Below are 19,285 nucleotides of genomic sequence, written 5' to 3' on the forward strand. Positions count from 1 at the left end.
GCTATTGGTTTTATTTTATTTTTTTTCAAATTATTTCTGATATGTTATGTTCGTGATGCAGAAATTGATGTTGAAGCCTTATCTAGTGAAGCTAGTGGTTCTTGAAGAGCTCTTGAAACTTCTTTTTTTTTCTACTTGTTCATATGCATCACTAGATTTTTTTCCTATTTTCTATACATTTCCCTTTTCTTCTTCTTTCATTAATGTGGCTATGCTTGTTTATCATTATTATAGCCTGTGACCATGGCTTCCTATAATTTATATGTGTAAATTCTTTGTTTGAAGATCTTAATTCATTGGCATGTTGTTGGAGATCTTAATGAATCCCCATAAAATGAAACGAGGTGCAACAAGAATTGGATTTTGTAGTTGGTTTGGAGCAAAAAGTGGAAGGATATGATATAAATCGTTGTCATATCTAGATGTGGTGGTGAAAGAAACATTCCGATTACACCCCACATTTCTTCTAATCATGTTGCACAGAGCTACAATAGATTGTGAAATTGAGGGGTATTTGATACACAAAGATACTCAGGTGACCCATGTTTTTTTCACTTCCTATGTCCATTATTGCCATATTTGTGTTTTAATTGTCAATTAGTTCTAATTTGCGAGTCCAATCTCCATGTTCTAAGTGAATTTGAAGTAGGTGGTTTTAAAGCTAGAGATACTAATAAAGAAATTTGCATGGGTGTGGGAAATAGGAAAGTATGTTTTTTTCATTGTTGCTAGATTGGTATTGATCTTTTAAACATGCCTATCTTCTAAACTATATTAAAAAATATTGATTTAAATTATTTGAAGGTTATTTTATTTTAATAAAATAATTTTTAAGTAATTTTATTACAAGTTTTTTTTTAAACATGTTAATTATTTTATGAGTTATTTTACTTTTATATAAATTTTAATTTTATTGTTATTATCATTTATTATATATTTATATGTTATCCTAAAGTTTTGTTTGGATGATGGACTCAAAAAAGCTAGTAATTCGAATAAAAACTTTCATTCATGTCATTTTGTGAAATAAATTGATTTATAATATATTTCTTGTCTATGAAAAGTAAAATAAGAATGTAGATTTGTTTTATTTTATATTTATAGTTTTTTATTTTTATATTTAATTATTTAGGTTATAGTTTTATTTTTTATGTATGCATTGGTTTTATTGTAATGAGCATGGTCACAACATGATAATTTGTGTTTTGTTAGCATCAACGCCTCTCCACATAATAATTATGGACAAATAGCTTAAAGGATGTTGAAATTTGTATAACTTTATGATATCTATTGTATACCTGAAAAGTGTGGAATCTACAAAACAGGACACAAACAACTCAAGCACATCAATGAAACATTATGTTAAAGATGAATGAAACATAAAACACAAGTAAATGAAACAAAAGCTCTAAGCACGTCTCATTGTTCTCTATCTCGAAAGATCCTTCAAATCAAGGTGGCTCTCAGCTTGGAAGAGCACTTGATCTATAGGATGACTACCTAAAGAATAAGGGATATATGATAAATGATCTAAATGCAAGTGCAACTAAGATCTTAGCATGATATGGACATGAAAAGCTATGATATGGTGCAAGATGATGAGATTAAAATGAAGATTAAGCTAGTATGATATGCTATCCTAACATGATAATTCTATGATAATACTAAGTTATGATAAAGAAACTAACATGATAATTCTAATACTAGAATGCTCCTAAATGCTTAAGCTTGAAAAGAGAGGCAAATGAGAGTCCTTGATAACCTGCACACAATAAAATAGCATAACGTGGATGCAAAAACCTAGGATGATGATAATGAAGAAAATGAGATCTATTTATAGAAGAAATGAGGAGTTGGATGGTTAGGATTGAGTAATCTTAACAAGGGTTAGGATTAAATGATCTTCAATCCATTTGACACTTTCAACCCAATCCCATGTTGACAAGTGTCACCATGAGGAGGCTTGAGAGGAGAGATAAGGAGCATTAAATGCTTGAGGGGACATGATGGTTACCCTAGGGGGTTGGGTTAGTGTTATGTTAATGGATATTCCTTTTATCCAAGGGATAAATGAATGTGCAAGGGTTAAATGGTTACCTTAGTCAAAGAAATAAATTCTTTGAAGAGACCCATGAGTTAAAAAGATGGTTAAGTTAGAGGAAAGTCTCTAACCAAAGGTCAAAGGTGAGTTAACTATAAATGGTTATGTAAGAGCCTTTAATGGTTTGGAAGAATTTAGAGGTTAACCATTTGAAGACATAAAGCCTTTAATGGTTATTGAAGACTTTGGAGGTTTTTGAGAAGTGATTTCCTTTTATTTAGGAATGTGACAATGATTAGGATAGGATTAGGCTAAATTGGAAGTGATTAGAAGAATCTAGAAGGGGTTTAGGCATGCAATTGGATTTTGTAGTAGAATACAAGTGGAAGGAATTTTCGGATTTTCAATTAAAATAAAATCATTTATTTCAATTAAAAGGTGCAATTTGTATTTGGATAGATATATTTAAATAAATATTAATTTATTTAAATGTGAATGTGAATTTTGGATTTTATTTAAATAAATCTTAATTTATTTAAATGAGAAAAAGGGGGATAAAGCATTAAATGCTTGAAGACTTTGAGGGAAACCATTAAAGGCTTAAGAAAACTCTAGAAAGAAGTCATTAAAGGTTTGAAGACTTTAAGGGAAACCATTAAAGGCTTGAGAAGACTCTTAGAAGGAAGTTGTTGAACATTTCAAGTGGGTGAGGATAAATAGGATTTTAAATAAATAATTTATTTATTTAAAATAGTGGTGCAACTTGCATTTGTAGGAAAATGAATGTTAATTTATTTAATTGTGAGAGATGGGATTTTGGGGATTTAAATAAATAATGTGAGAGAAGATTTAATTAAACAAATATGATTTATTTATTTAATTAATGGTCTGAGTTTGGTTAAGTGAATTAAATCAAATAAATTGAATAATTTGTTTAATTACTAGGAGAAGAGGGTTGGGATGAATTAATTAAATATTAATTTAATTAATAGTTGAAAAAGGATGAAAAATAATTAAATGTGAGTTTAATTAATAGTTGGATGAATATTAATTAAACAAATATAAAATTCATTTAATTAGGTGGACAGAAATAGGTGTCTACATCTATATAAAAAATTTATAGTTTTTAATCATATATTAATTGGAAAGACTAATTTTTTGATATTTCAAAAAAAGATAGAAATATCAATCAATTTTAGAAAATTGGTCTTATATAAAAAATCATAATTAAAACTTATTTTGCTATATAATTGTAAATTTTCAAATTGGCAAAATTTATTCAAATACAATATTAAACTTAAACTATTTTATTTGCTTGAACAAATATCAATATTAAAAAGAATGAGTTTTATAGAATTTTTTTAAAATATAATAAATTATAATGAATGCAAATAAGTATAAATTTCATCATGAAAATATCAAAAGAGAAGAAGTTGTTTTAATGGTTGATAATTATTCATCTAATTTTAATAGAACTAATAAGAAATAAATAAATATAAATACAACAATATGTTTGAAACCTTCTATTATATATTCCTCCAAAAGAAAAGTCACATATTTTTTTCTTTAACTCAAAATTGTGTCTTTTATAATCTATCTCACAGCTGCCATGATTTAATAACCTCTCTAAAATAAATTTCAAAATCTACTTCCAAATTGTTAGGTTCCTTTGAACTATCAACACATCCAAATTGTTAGGTTCCTTTGAGCTATCAACACATTTACCATCACTTAGTTATATTGGGCCCTATTTCAAAGTAACTCTTAGCATTATGGGGCATGAATATAGGAAAGGTAAGATGAAGTTAGAATATGTTTTCAATTGTCACATAGAGATCAACTGTTTTTATTTTTTACAAATTATTAATGGCATATATCATGAGTCATTCTACTATGATCATGATTTAATAAACAAGATTTAAAATTACTTTAAATTATTAGAAACTTATAATATGTAATGAATTTATGAATTTTTATTGTTTTTTTTAATTTTAATACTTACATAATTTAATGAAGGTGAAAGCACATAAAGAGATTCATCGGTTCTTTTCTTCAACTAAGTTTCCTATAATAGGCTTAAGCATGAGATCTAGGTAGAAGCCTAAAAGGACAATGCCACATCTTGTTTTCTTTTTCCATTTATAATACACTAAATGATATAATAATATTGACAATCACACTACATCAATATAATGATGGAATATCCATACAACTTGTTGATCAAAATTAAGGAAATATAATACCAAATAATTTTGATCACTTCTTAAGAATTTGTTATCTGTTTTATTAGATCATATTTGATAGCTAGAGAATAAAATTATAATAATATAGTTGATATTGAAAAAATGGAATCAAGATCTAATACAATGATTCTAGCCAAATAATTCTTAATTCATATTTGATCTTTGAAATAAAACGCCATATTATAAAAGTTGGTGGGACATGACATTTTATATCAAATTTTGTTTATTCATTTTTCAATTTAATAAAATTATTATTAAACATAATATAGTAGTTAGAAACTTCAAATTTAATATTATATAAGATTCCATATAACAAACTTGCCGATTAGAATGGCACACCAACTTTAAGATTAAAATTGGTGTAACAAACTTGTTAGTACGTGACACAACAAGTTCAAAATTAAATATTTGTGAGCTCCACATTTCCAGCTCAGCGCCTATCAACCTCTTCAAAATGTTTCAAATGTCTCGCTGGCGGTCGATCTTGGAAAATCAATGGCTAGGGAACCTTCTTCCCTCTTTTGCTTGGAAAAATCACCGGCAGCTGTAAGTCTTTAGATTCCAAGGATCTACCGTGGTTATGAGTTTTTATCAATTTAATCGAGTGAGTTTTTCAGTTGGTAACCATTTCAGTGCACTAAATTGAAGCCTTTCTACATAAGCCACAGTTGTTTGTTTTATGCCTGTGAGTTTTGGAAGTCTTCTACCATTATGAAAATTCAACTACTTGATATGATTTTGTCCCTTACCTGCTAGGAGATTTTGTCCCTTACCTGCTAGGAGATTTTTGTAGCCTTATGTGAATACATTCATTCTTAATCTGTGGGTGGTCCCTTTAGTTAGGCCCCTCTTCATTCTTCTTACCTTTACTCTTTGGACCAGTATACAATATGTTTCTAGCCACACCATTCTCTTTATAAAGAGGCTCCACTATCTTCACACCAAGGCCATTGAGGAACTCATTTTGTCACCATAGCCATCACATTCTTTATAGCATTATGGTTGATTCTTTTGTCCCCTTGGGTTTCATTATATCTTTTTACTTTAGGAAACTTGGTTGGTTTCCAAAAGAGAGTAATCCGGTCCATATATGCTTAGTGGTATTCACTTGCTTCTAATCCTCTAACATGATAATTCGGTATAAACTCATGTTTTCCATTCACCAAACCAACTAGGAAATTAGTGTATCTAGCCATTGTTGTATGAAAGGTGGTTTGGGCAAGAACATACCAATCCTCAAACTTTTTCAAGTTTTAGATTCAAACCTAAAATGTTCAAGAAAAAGAATGAATTGATCTTAATACTTTGAAGTTGGTTATTGTTATTATATTAAATATTGTGTTTATAAGCATTATTTAGACTACCTATTCTAAAAACTAAACCATTCAGATGTGGGAATGAAAATTGCAATCTTTTGAACATTTTCCTTGACTCTCAAGCCCTTAAGTTAATAAAGATTAAATTATTGAATTTCATTTGTATAATTAAAATTTAAATCACAAATATGAATTCAAACTTCATAATGGAAAATGCATACATGAAAGGTGAAAAGAAAAAATCACACCTTTCATTACTTCAAAGTCCTAAGTTAAATTTTGAATGTGTGAATATACAATATAAGCCCATGTCCCAAGTTTTTCTATTCTAATGTTCTAACCAATGTGAATCCTAAACTTAAATAAAAATGAGTATTCAATTTTAAATGGGAAATAATCAGAACTTAAATTAAAATTTGTATCAGCTTGAAATTAACAATTAAATCCCCAAATTCAAACTACTTAATTTTTGGATTTCATACATTATAATGATATAAGTTTTTTGTATATACTCATATTAAAAAAACAAAAACAATACAAAAACTTCTTTTTTTATATATTTGAATTATATCTAAATAAATATATATGTTCAAGCTTAATTTCCATCTCAAATAAAACTTAACATTAAATATTAATTCATAAATTTTGTTCAGCTAGACTTCAAAGTCAAATTCTTAATCATTCAATCCTTCAAATTTCCCTTTGAAGTTCAAAAAAAACCAAAAACGTGTCTAACTAAAATAAAAACTAAAGTAACATGCAAATGGGAATCAAAGATGAATGTTATTAAGCTTTATTAATAATTGTGTCTATTAAAAAAGAGTAATTGATGTCTAAATTTTGAGCTTTTCTAATTTGGTGTTTTGAAACCAAGTTTAGTTGAATGCAGATGAATAAAAAAATATAGATACGAGTAAAAAATATCAAATCCTCTCTCATATTCAAGTATTTCAATTAAAGTGTGTAAATTAAAAATCCTCTCTTATATTCAAGCATTTCAACTAAAGTGTGTAAATTACAAATTGTAATTTTATTTTCAAATTATAAAATAAAAAATGAATTGTAAATTATAAAATGTTTTTGAAATCTAGAATTTGTGTTATATTGAATTCAAAATTTAGACCAATGTTTCAAATTATAACATTAAATTATAAATTAAAAAAAAATCCTAAAGAAAATTTCAAACTTTTAAATTTAAATGTGAACCCCCAAGCATTGAGGTCTATAGATTATTTTGATATTTAAAAAACTAATTATATATTTATAAGATATTATCTCTAAACAAGATTCTTTATTTCTAGAGACATCTACAATAATATCAATATCATCATTATTAACAATTTATATAGAAAAATTGAGTTCTTCTAATGCGAGCGGATATGTGAATATTTCAATTTCTGCTTCCCAAAAGTGCCCCATCGCGTAGTGACACATCTTGGGAATGGAAGGCAATGGTTAGCAAGAAAGGAAAGAAAAGGATAAAGAGAGACTAATTCCTGTGATCTCATTTTACCAGACCCTGGGGTGTGTTCTCATGAGGGCGGTTTGCAACTTCTCCTAGCAACATCAATAAGGGAGAAAATATAAGGCAAAATTTGGCAAAGGAATTATGTCCTTGTGTGCCTCTTCCTAGGCCGAACCTAAATAATGATCATCATCCCCAATGGTTTTTGAAAATGGAGGTTGGGTTGACAAATGTGCTCCTCCTAGCCAGAAGAATCATCTCAATTCAACAACATATAAGAGGAGATTTGTTTCTTAACAAAATGGAAAAAAAGCCAGGAAATTTCCATCAAATAGGTTTTAGAACCCTTCATTTCCCCCGGTTTCAAGTGCCAGTTGTGTTCCCCTTGGAAAGAATAGTTTTTTCTCATCTAACAAAGCGAAACCGGATATCTCCTTGCGACCCAAGGAAAAATGCTCAATTGAAATCTCATCAATTATGCTCAACCCTATGTGGAACCTTAATTACAGATTAGGGCTCTTGGCCAAATGGAACGGCAAGGACCTCCCTGCCAAGGAGGAAATAGATTGGTGGTATTCACGGTTCTCGTGGGAGGTAAGTATCTCTCATCTTGAAAATGATGTTTTGTTCATTCTGTGTAAGAATTCAGATATTAAAAAAGAAATTATTTTGAGCAAAGTTAGATTATTTCAAGGACATCGTTTTTCCTCCATTGAATGGTATTTGAATATTAACTCGTTTTCTTTTAAACTGAGGTGGATGTGGAGATGGGTGTATTTGGCAACCTACATTGGTTGCAAAGATCTCGACAGAGAAGACCAATATAGGCATATAAAACTTCTTTTAGAAATAAAACCTGATGTTAAAACCTTTGACCCAGTGGAAATTCTATCAGAACGAGGGTCTTGGACTATTATTCCAGTCCTTTATGATGGATTCATCAATATAACAAATATATTAATAAAGAATTCTGATATAGAGAATGATAACCATATTAATTTGGAATCTCATATTACAACGCTTGAAATCACTGTAAAATTTAATGAAGGTAAGGACAGATTCTATCTTGAACCTATCGGGGGACCCAACCGGAACCCATGGCTCCCTCTCTCCATAAACACTTAGATATTAACTTAATGCCCCATAACAAAACTAAGGAATCTCTGGAGATCCTTCTAAAAGAAACAGAAGCCCTTAGATCTGATACGGCTCATGAACTAGATAAACTCAACTCTATAGAAATCAACCCTTGCCCTCCTGCTGATCCAAGGTCAGATAATCATGAGTCTCACACTCTGGTTGAGTAAATCAATCAAGATATTCCTCTAGAATTAGAATCAGCATTAAATCTAGCTGGAATCAATAGTGGGGAAATTTTAAGTCCTGAGGAGGAAGACGAAAAACACTTCCTCATTCAAAATAATTGGATTCTATGGAGGAGGATGAGGAAGTGGAGGTAGATACTCTTGGTGTTGCCCCTTGGGTTGATAGGATTGGAATCCCTAGGATTGTTGATTCCCCCAATCCGGATCCTGTGTTGGGAATCAATCAAAATTGTCATAGTATAGATCACCCTGATCGTGCGACAGAAGGTAAAAAAAGTGGCAAAAAGTCTCTTGTTGAACTTAGAACATTGGATGGTCTGGCTGGGGACCAAGGTAAGCTTACTGATTTCTTTGATGCAGGGAAGGGGAAGGACCTTCCCAAGGAGCCATGAAGATAATTACCTAGAATGTTAGGGGACTAAAGGCCCCTAACAAACAACGCCTAATCAAGCGCTTTATTTTTTCTTGGAAACTTGAACTACTGATGCTGCAAGAGACAAAGTTTACATTAGATGACTCTATTAATTTTGGTAAGAAACTAGGTTTGTAGAGAATTGATTATGTTGAGGCTGAAGGTGTGTTGGGAGGTTTGTGTATGATATGGAATCCTAGGCGGGTCTCCTACACTCCATTATTTAGCAATAAACACTGGACGGGAGGTATGGTTAAGAGCATGTATAGTAATCTCATCTTTCTGCTATTAAATGTCTATGGTCCCATTCTTGTTGATAAAAAGAGAATGGTGAGGAGAGAACTTGGCAACCTCTTTGATTCTTATTTCAGAAGTCCTTTCATGGGAGGAGATTTTAATGCCTTACTAGACATTTGATAAAAATGGAGTGGGGGGATCAAAAGAATTCCTCAATCAATGAAAGACTTCAAACATTGGGTTTGCATCAATGAGCTTATGAAAATCAAATCTAGTAACAATATTTTTACATGGAACAACAAATGATCAGGGTTCAGCTACATTACAGAGAAGCTTGATAGATTCCTATATAAAGGAAGTCTGATTGATTTCCCTTACATCATGAGCTCTCACATAATTCTAGCTTCTATTTTGGATCACTTCCCAATTCACCTTTTATTTGAAGAAAATAGGCAACCTACTAGATGTCCCTTCAAATTTGAGAAAATATGGATGCTAGATGAAAATTTCCTTAACTTGATTGCAAAATAGTGGGGTGAGAAAAAATTTATAGGATCTGAAATGTATTTTTTTGTAGCTAAGGTGAAAACTATTAAGAAAAAACTTCTACAATGGAACAGAGAAAAATTTGGCAATATCTCTGAACAAAAAGTTAAAATTGAAAAGGACTTAGGAGAGCTGAATGAAATAATTATCAAGGATGGTATGAATCAGCAGAGCTATGTCAAAGAGAAAGAACTTGTAGGACATCATACTGACATTCTAGCAAAGGAAGATATTTATTGGAAAGAAAAAAAAAGAGAGAACTGGCTTCAAAATGGAGACAAAAATACAAAAAAAAATCATAACAGCATCAAAATAAGAAGGAACATAAATAAGATCTCAGCTATAAATGATAGGGCTAGCAATAATATTGATGACCCCAAATTGATTGCTCAAGAAGCAATTAATTACTTTATGAAAATTATGAATAATTGGGACACTTCTGATTTAAGAGCACAATCTAAGGTTCTGGAAACAATCCCTAGGATTGTCTCAGAGGCCAAAAATAGAATGTTAAATAGTAAATTTACAGAAGCAGAAATTCTCACTGTCTTGAGTCAAATGCACCCCGACAAATCCCCAAGGTCAGAAGGGTTCCCAGCCTGTTTCTTCTAGAAATGTTAGCATATGTTAGGAAAAGATCTGGTAGATGCCCTTGAAGCTACTAGAAACTCAAGGAAGTTATTAAGAGAAATCAACCATACTTTTATTACTCTCATTCCTAAAAAAGACCTTGCAGAAGACTTTGATGATTTTAGACCTATATCGCTATGTAATATCATATACAAAATTCTTACCAAAGCACTGGCCAATAGAATTAAGTTGATACTACCCTATATCATCTTTGTTGAAAAAACAAGATTTATCCCACGAAGATCAATCTTTGATGTCATCATCATAGCTCAGGAAACCATTCACTCTCTCCAACAAAATCATTCTACAAGAATGCTAATTAAATTAGATATTAAGAAAGCCTATGACAAGGTTGACTGGAGGTTTTTGTGCAAATGCCTGGAAGCCTTTGGATTTTATAAACAATGGATCAATTTGATCTTTGAATGTATTTCAAGCCCCAAAATATCTGCTCTGGTAAATAGCTCTCCTGAGGGCTTCTTTGAGATCTCTAGGGGCCTTAGACAAGGAGACCTATCTCTCCTTTACTCTTCATCATTATGGTTGAAGCTTTAGCTAGATCTATCTCTCATTCAAGAGTAAATTGATAGCTAAAAGGGATCAAAGTAACCAGTTATATTGATCCCATCACTCACCAACAATTTGCAGATGATACTATGTTAATGGGTGATGCTAGTGTGGTTGAAGCACAAAGATTTAGTTTTATCCTCGAGAACTACTCGTTTGCTTCAGGACAAAAGGTTAATAACAATAAATCAAAAATTTTCTTCTTTATAACTAACCATAGAATTGAACTCGTTATATGTAGCATCATGGGCTTTAATAAGGGTGTGTTACCCTCTAAATACCTTGGTATGCCTTTAGATAAAGGCCATAGGACCAAAAACCTTTGGGACAACATTTTGAACAAAATGGACTAGAAGATGGATGGTTGGAAAAAAAAATGGCTATCTTCTGCTAGAAAGCTTACAATGATTAAATCTATACTATCAGTCGTACCTATCTATAAAATTTCTTGCTCACAACTCCCCAAAGGCATTAATGAAAAAAATTCTAAGAAAATAAGAAACATTTTTTGGAATGGCACTGCTAATAGGAAGAAGCTTTCTTTGATTGCATGGTATAAAATATGTGGACCTATAGATTTTGGGGGGGACAGGAGTGAAAGATTTTGTCATGCAAAACAGGGCACTTGGAGCGAAACTGGTATGGAAAATATACAATGAACTAAATCTCAAATGCATAAAAATTATGTAGTGCAAGTATCTGGCTAATAATGACCCCTGTTGCATTTTTAGGACTGCCTCCCCTCTGAAAGGCTCTAGGATTTGGAACTTCTTACTAGGATGCAAAGACATTATCATGGAAAAACAATCTTGGGACATTGCCAATGGGGAAAATGCCCTGTTCTAGGAAGACTCATGGGTTGGTTATCCAACCCTCAATACCTTAGGAATCAATGAACAGGTTATAGCCCGGTTAAAGGATGTATGGGGCTCCTATGTTAAGGACTATATAACTTTCCCCAAAGGTGACTCAGTGTTGGGCTGGGAATGGAAACAACTAAATGAGCTTAGCCTCCCTAATCATGATATTGCGGAGTTAACTAGACATTTAAATGATAGGAGGATTATCTTTCACCATGGTAGAGATAAGATTATTTGGGCAGGCTCTAAAACAGGTTCTTATAGTGTAAAGGAGGGCTATAAGATGTTGCGAGAGAAGCTATCTCTGCCAAAAACTGATCTCCCAATCAAATTATGTTGGAGCAAAGTAGGGCTCCCTAAAGCAGGCTCATTTACTTCGGCTGCACTTCAAAACAAAATTTTAACCATTGATTGATTTACTAATTTAGGATTTGAAGGCCCCTGTAGATGCCCACTCTGTGAAAAAGAGAGTGAAAGTGTTAATCATATCCTTTTAAATTGCCAGTATAGCCAAGAGTGTTGGGATTGGTTATGTGAAAGCTTGTGTTGGTACTCCCTGAAGCATAATGATCTTCTTAAGTGGTTTCAGAGATGGCCATCTCATGAGAACATTAGGACTTGCAGTATTATTTAGAACATAGCCCCCTCAATTCTCATTTGGGAACTCTGGAAGGAAATAAATAGAAGACTTTTTAAAAATAAAGTACTATGTGAGAACCTCTTAATTAATAAAATTGAAGCCTCACTTGTGGAATTAGTCAACAGTAGATTACTACTATCACATAATAATAATTACAAGTTCTCGAGATGGGATGAAATTATTAGAGGAAATTGGCATGGTCTCAAAATTCCCCCCTTTATTGGCAAAGGGGATCCTAATAATACCTATGATAGATCGCAGGCTATCTAGTCCCCCCCTCCCATAGGTTGGTTGAAGCTAAACTTTGATGGTGCCTCAAGAGGCAATCCAGTGATGGCAGGAATAGGATGTGTGATCTACAACTCGGATGGTCAGGAGATAGCTAGCCTTTGCAAACTAATTCGAATAAACACCAACCACATGGCTGAGATACAAGCCCTTTGTGAAGGTTTAGTTTTGGCTAAGGATCGATAAATTAAGAATTTAAAAAACAAAGGGGACTCAACTATAATTATTAATGCTATTAGAACAACCTCTACACTTAATTGGAAACTTAATAGCCAACTGAACAGGGCACTTATCCTTCTCAGCTCCCTTGAGAGATATACAACAAATCATATCTACAGGGCATGCAACAAAAAGGTGGATTTCTTGGCCAGTCTTGGGAAGGATGGTAAGATGATCTTAAACCTTAAACCCCCCTGAGAGGTCATTAGCTATTGGATCGGTGTCCTTTGTATAGTCCTTCATGTTCTCTTTAGCCTACCTTTGGCATGCATATGTCTTGGTTTTCTTCTGGTTAATACTCATGCCCCGCCTGGTCGTTTGATTTTATTTACTTTTATTCTTCGGTCTTTTTTCTCTTTTATTCTATATTTAATCTTTTATACATATGTATATATATATATATATATGTATGTATGTATGTATGTATGTATGTATGTATGTATGTATGTATATACATATATACATATACATACATATATATATATGTGCATGTGTGTGTGTGTGTATGTATATATGTGTGTGTGTGTGTGTGTGTGTGTGTGTACATATATCTACATATATGTATATACATATATTATGTTATACATATGTATACATATATTATGTATATACATATATACATACATATGTATATATGTATGTATATATGTATGTATATATGTATATACATATGTACATACATATGTATATATGTATACATATATATATATACATATACATACATACATATATATATATGTATATGTATATGTGTATATGTATATGTACGTATACACATATACATATACACATATACATATACATATACATATACATATACACATATACATAAACATATACATATATACATATACATATATACATATACATATACATATACATACACACACACACACACACACACACACACACACACACACACACACACACACACACACACACACACACACACACACACACACACACATATATATATATTCCTTTTGTTCATTTTTTGTTTTTATTAATATAGATATATTTATTTTCTCATTTTTTTCTGTGTGCATTTTTCCTTTCTTTGTTTTTTCTCTTTCTTCCTTTTCCCCTCCCTTCGTGTCAGTTTTATTTCCTTTGTGTTCTCTAACTTAGCTTTCATTCACATTTATACATATTTCTTGTATAAGCCTTAATATTTATACATGTGGTTTTTCCTTGGCTTCTTTTGCTCCCCTTTTTTTCTATTGATTGAGTCCTCGAAGGCGATGTTGTTGATTGTTTATCATTAGTCCTTATGCTCTTTGATTGTACGCTCTCATCATTGTTCGTGTAGTGTCCCTCCTAGACTTATATTTTGATTCATGATTCAATAGACTTATCTAGACTTACCATGATGGTTATGAATTTATTTCTATGCAAAAGACATTTATGATTCTATACGGACATGTGTTATATTGATGACTTTTGATGATCTATGTCATGAATGATATGTTATGATTATTCGATGGATGATATTTCTTGATGGACTTATATGTATTCGAGACTCATATGTGATTTATATGATTTCATGATATATGATGATGATACTAACCCTGCTTCATGATGATGATTTTATAAGATGTGTTTGTATTGGGTGACTGTCTTCATGAAAGGGACGATGCCTTAACACTCATCACGAGCATGATAAGGTGTTGAGATTCTCTTTCACTTGCTTGCTACTATGATGTTGTATATATATATGTTCTTTTGCATTTACCATTGGATGCGGGATTGCAGGTACCGGACATCGACTCCACCTAGTCTCACAGGTCTAAGCATGTCCTAATCCCAATGGCAGTTATTTGAGATGACTTGGTTTTCCCTCACCTACTCATGGTCTAGTATGTTCACCTTGTCAATCTTGTCGGGTGTAAGTGTTGTCCAGTATTGAGTTGATACTTCGTTCTATCTATGTGCAGTTGGTTATGTGTGTGTGTATGGTTTATCATGGAATGGATTAATTATCCCACGGTTGGATAATGTTTATTTAATTAATTAATTAATGTTGAGTAATAATTAATAAAGTTATAATTAATTAATTAATTAATTAATGGATATTTGATTTATTGTTATTGAATTTATTAATGTTTGATTTATTAATTAATTGGTTTTATTTTGGATTTAATTTATTGTTATTTATTTAAATGATTTATTGACTATTTTTTTATTTAATTAATTTTATCCTTTGATTTTATTTATTGATGATTGATTTATTTTAATTTATTTTAGATATAGTTGTTAAGTTCATTTTGATTAATTAATAATTATAAAAGTATAAAGCCTATTTCTATTTCTACACACTTAAAAAGTAATAATATTATTATTTTGCTTTTACTATGCTTGGGAGGTGTAAAAATAAAATAAAGTTGATTTTACCTACCCTCATAATTGATTGGGTCAATTTGGAATAATAGGTAAGAAATATAATAAAATATTCTTACCTTGGAACTATACAAGATAGGTAAGAAATATTGATTTTTGGATTATTTTGATTGGTTGGGATTTTTGCATAGTTTGCTATGTCTTTTCTATTTATTTAAAATTTCTGGATGGCTATTGGGTTACCAATTGGCAAGATTTTTTATTGAAGCTTTGAGATTTTGGCTTGGATCTTGGTTTGCATTTGGATTTTTTTAAGACTGGATTTTGGAAGCTCTTCTTCAATTTTCATCCCTGGATTTGCGATCTCTAGGTTGGACTTCTTCCATTTTTAGATTTTCTCAAATTTTGTCTTCTATGTGTCTTCCCATGAAAATGATTTATTTGTGATTGTTGAATGGATGGGGAAAAGAAAGACATTATAGTTTAAATCCTTTGGAATTAAATGAATGAAATGGTAAATTGCAGATTGCTCCTTATGTTTGAGTGAGATTTTTGAGCTATTTGGTCTATGTAAGTGAATGGTGGATAAATGCATATATGTATTTACCTTTTCCATGTGTTTGTAGAATTTTCTTATTGTTATTGAATTTTCATTTGGGTATTGTACTCCTTGTGAACTCCTGGTTGTAATAGGGGCTATTTTTCTATGTCTTGAGTTCTTTTCTTACTATGTAAGAGATCATGAAGCTCCCTATGATTGTCTGTGGCATATTTAAGTCTATTGTAATCATGTTGCAAGTGTTTTTGGGTGTTTGGATTTGCATTTGTTAAGTCCATTGAGCCTATGCAAAGTTAGAGTTATCTCCCATGCACCTAGACTCCCAAAATGTAGTTTTGGCCAAGTTGCTTATCCACTAAGTTGCAAACTCATTCCTGTGAAATGCATTTGATGCATAAACCATGTGTATACACTTTCTGATGCACATCCTACCTCCTAGTGATGTCCTTGAGGTCGTTTTTGTCTCCTAAGTCAATCTGGGCAATTACTTTACCTTTTGGATCCTTCAAACTTGGGATATTGCATACTTTACCAGAAACGCCACCACATCAACCAGAAATGCCACCATACTAACCAATAATGCCACCCTATCTACTAGTAATACTTCTATTATTCCATAAATGCCATTGTTCAGACCTAGAGAGCTGACAAACTGACCAAGAGAGCTAACCTACAAAGTGAAAAAGCTGACCTTTGTACCCAAAACGCTGACCAATGGACCAGAAAAATTATGTAATGAACCAAAAATGCTAGGAAATGTCCCAGAAATACCACCCTGCAAACCAAGAACCCCATTGTGCATACCAAGAGATCTAAACTACTCTGGAAGGCCCAAAAAAGTCAATTTTAGTGTTGTAAAGTCCTAGTATGGACTGTGTGAGTTTTCAGAGGCATGCAAAGTCTGTGTTGAGAAATTTTGATTGGTTCATGATGTATATGATGTTTCATGATGTATTTTGTGCTCTGGTAAGTGGGATTATTCCCTACCGTTAAGGATTTTCCTTATGCAGAAGTTGCTCCAGCAAGAGGTTCTTGCCTTGTTGTTTAAGGATTGCTTCTATGACTCCATTGCGATGTTTTATACCTCACTATTGAGGATTTGTAATAGAGTATGATGTTCTTATGTTTCATGTTCTTTCTTTGGTACTATTCCTATGAGGCATTGGTGAAGTCCCTATGCTTGTAATGGCTCATATGTATGCTCTATGTGCAGTATGTGCTCAGTGATGTTATGCATTCTTGAAGGCCTTCTTGTGAACATTCTCTCATGTATTGTGATGTCATTCTATGTGTTACCATATGGTTTGGCATATGATTAGGGGGAGTGGGCTTCCTTGTGATGATCGAGGTAACGTGACTTAGGTTGCTTGGTACCTAGACTGCTAGGGCACAATGGGAGTTTTCCTCTTTGTAATCCAGTGATAACATGTAATAATTGATTGGGTTTGGGTTTCACCTTATAAGATAATCCTATTTGGCTGGGCCATATGAGATGGTAAGTCAATCTCCCTTTTACTCACATAGGTTGAGATGGCTCCACATTTTTGTTAAGGGATTCTTTTAACCCTTATTTTGTGAGGGTATCTTGTATGACTATTAGGAGTATGGATTTCCCTTCTTTGTGAGGATAGAATACATGTCTACTATGGGTGCATATTTACCTTATTTGTGAGGCTAGCACGTAGGAGCGTGACTAGTAAGGATAGCCATATTCCCTTTTATATGAGGACAACATGTAATGACACTCCATTCCTACATGTGACCATGTCCATATGCCATGATTTTATTGTACGCCTCTGGGAGAGTCTATTGTTGATTTTGGCCTTGTGTTGTCATGTGATTATTGTTATGTTAAGTTTATTATGTGCTATCTTGATCCCCATGGTTGTTAATCCTAGGTCTTGAGTGAGTGTTGGAACCCCATGTCATCTCCTAGCATGGGGGGTGGATCCTATTTGGTTCCACATGGTCAGGTGGTTTGATACCTTCTTCCATTGGGATGTTCTTCTTTGGATGTTGCGTGCGTGGACTTGGATCTCTATTATCTCTTCATGTGGATGTAAATTGGAATATAATCTATGTAATTATAATTCTTATCATGCGATATGTAACTCAGAAGGATGCAAGTGTAAAGGAAGCGATGTAACCAATATCTTGGAATATGTGTAACGAGACTTGTAGAGGATTGATTTCAAAATGAGATATATAGGATAAGATTATTATAAATGGATATTCATGATGAATATAATTTTGAGCTAGAAGGAATTAAATAATTGCTATGATTGTGTATATCATGTGGGTGGTGGTGAATATAATAATGATCTTGTATGCCTTGATTTGAAGGATGTTAATCCTTAGTGTCGGTTACTCTTGGGATATGCAAATGAATGAGTAGTCGTGGATTTGTATAGATTCAATGATTATCTATTATGTGTTTGAGTTATGGAGCTGATTTCTATCCATTAGGGTTAATATTGTATCATGATGATTTGCTAAATATGGATACAAAATATGTGCTCTTGTGATTCATAATATTCTATAATATGATGTTGAAAGATTATGACCTTGGAATGTATTAAGATAATGTTATACCATGTGATCTATATTCTGGAAGTGTTCATTAGGAATGGGTTTGAGTTAGATTATTTATGTGGGAATCCTTGTGGTATCATGTGTTAAGAAGGGTTATTACTTGTTGTTATGATTTGTGTATAAGCATGTGATTAGTAATCTTGATGTGATGATATTTATATTTAATAAATGATCTAGTTCCACTTGTAGAGTTGGATATGTGGTTTCATTGAAAGTTAGATGATTCTTGTAAGATCGTGAATGAGAAGCATTGATGATCTTAGAGATTGAATTAGAATGGAAATTGTAATAGTGCATTGTTGACATTTCATACGGTATGTGTTAGAGATGCTATTATGTATGGATTATATGGAAATGATATAGGTATATTAGGTGGCATCATGCACCTATAATAGTTAAGCATTGATATTATACTTCATGTACTTGTATATGTTATTAATCCTATTGTTAAGAATTTTGAATCTTATATTATGATCTAGTACTATCTTATGAAGGGATATGTGTTTGGATTCATAATGAGTAGAATGGATGTGTAATTATGGGAGATTAGGAACATTTGAATTGGTTCTCTAAAATGAACTTAGTCTATAGGATGTTACTCTCAAAAGTAGTGAAGTTGAGATACCCTAGGGGGAAAGATGATATGATTTGTTATTTCGCTTGTGTAGTCGTGTTATGATGTTCTATGCTTTGTTGTAATTGGAAAAAGATGTAATTTGTAATGATGCATTTAGTAGATGATGTATTTGATATGCATTAGATGGATGTTATAAATGTATGTGTTGTTTAGTATATGAGTTTTTTTTTTTTTAAATTATCTCTATTTGTAGTTAGATTAGGTGTATTTCTCTAAGGTATTTTGGCGGGCATTACATCTGGTATCAGAGCCCATGTTCAAAACATTGGGATCTCTAGCTAAGGTTTTTGCTCTTAGTCTTGAGTGATGTACTATAATGTTCTCTTGAGTTGAGTTGTTCTCGAGATTTGTGATGAAAAATGTTGCTGGAA

Source organism: Cryptomeria japonica, chromosome 7, assembly GCF_030272615.1.
Source record: "Cryptomeria japonica chromosome 7, Sugi_1.0, whole genome shotgun sequence".
Classification (NCBI taxonomy): domain Eukaryota; kingdom Viridiplantae; phylum Streptophyta; class Pinopsida; order Cupressales; family Cupressaceae; genus Cryptomeria; species Cryptomeria japonica.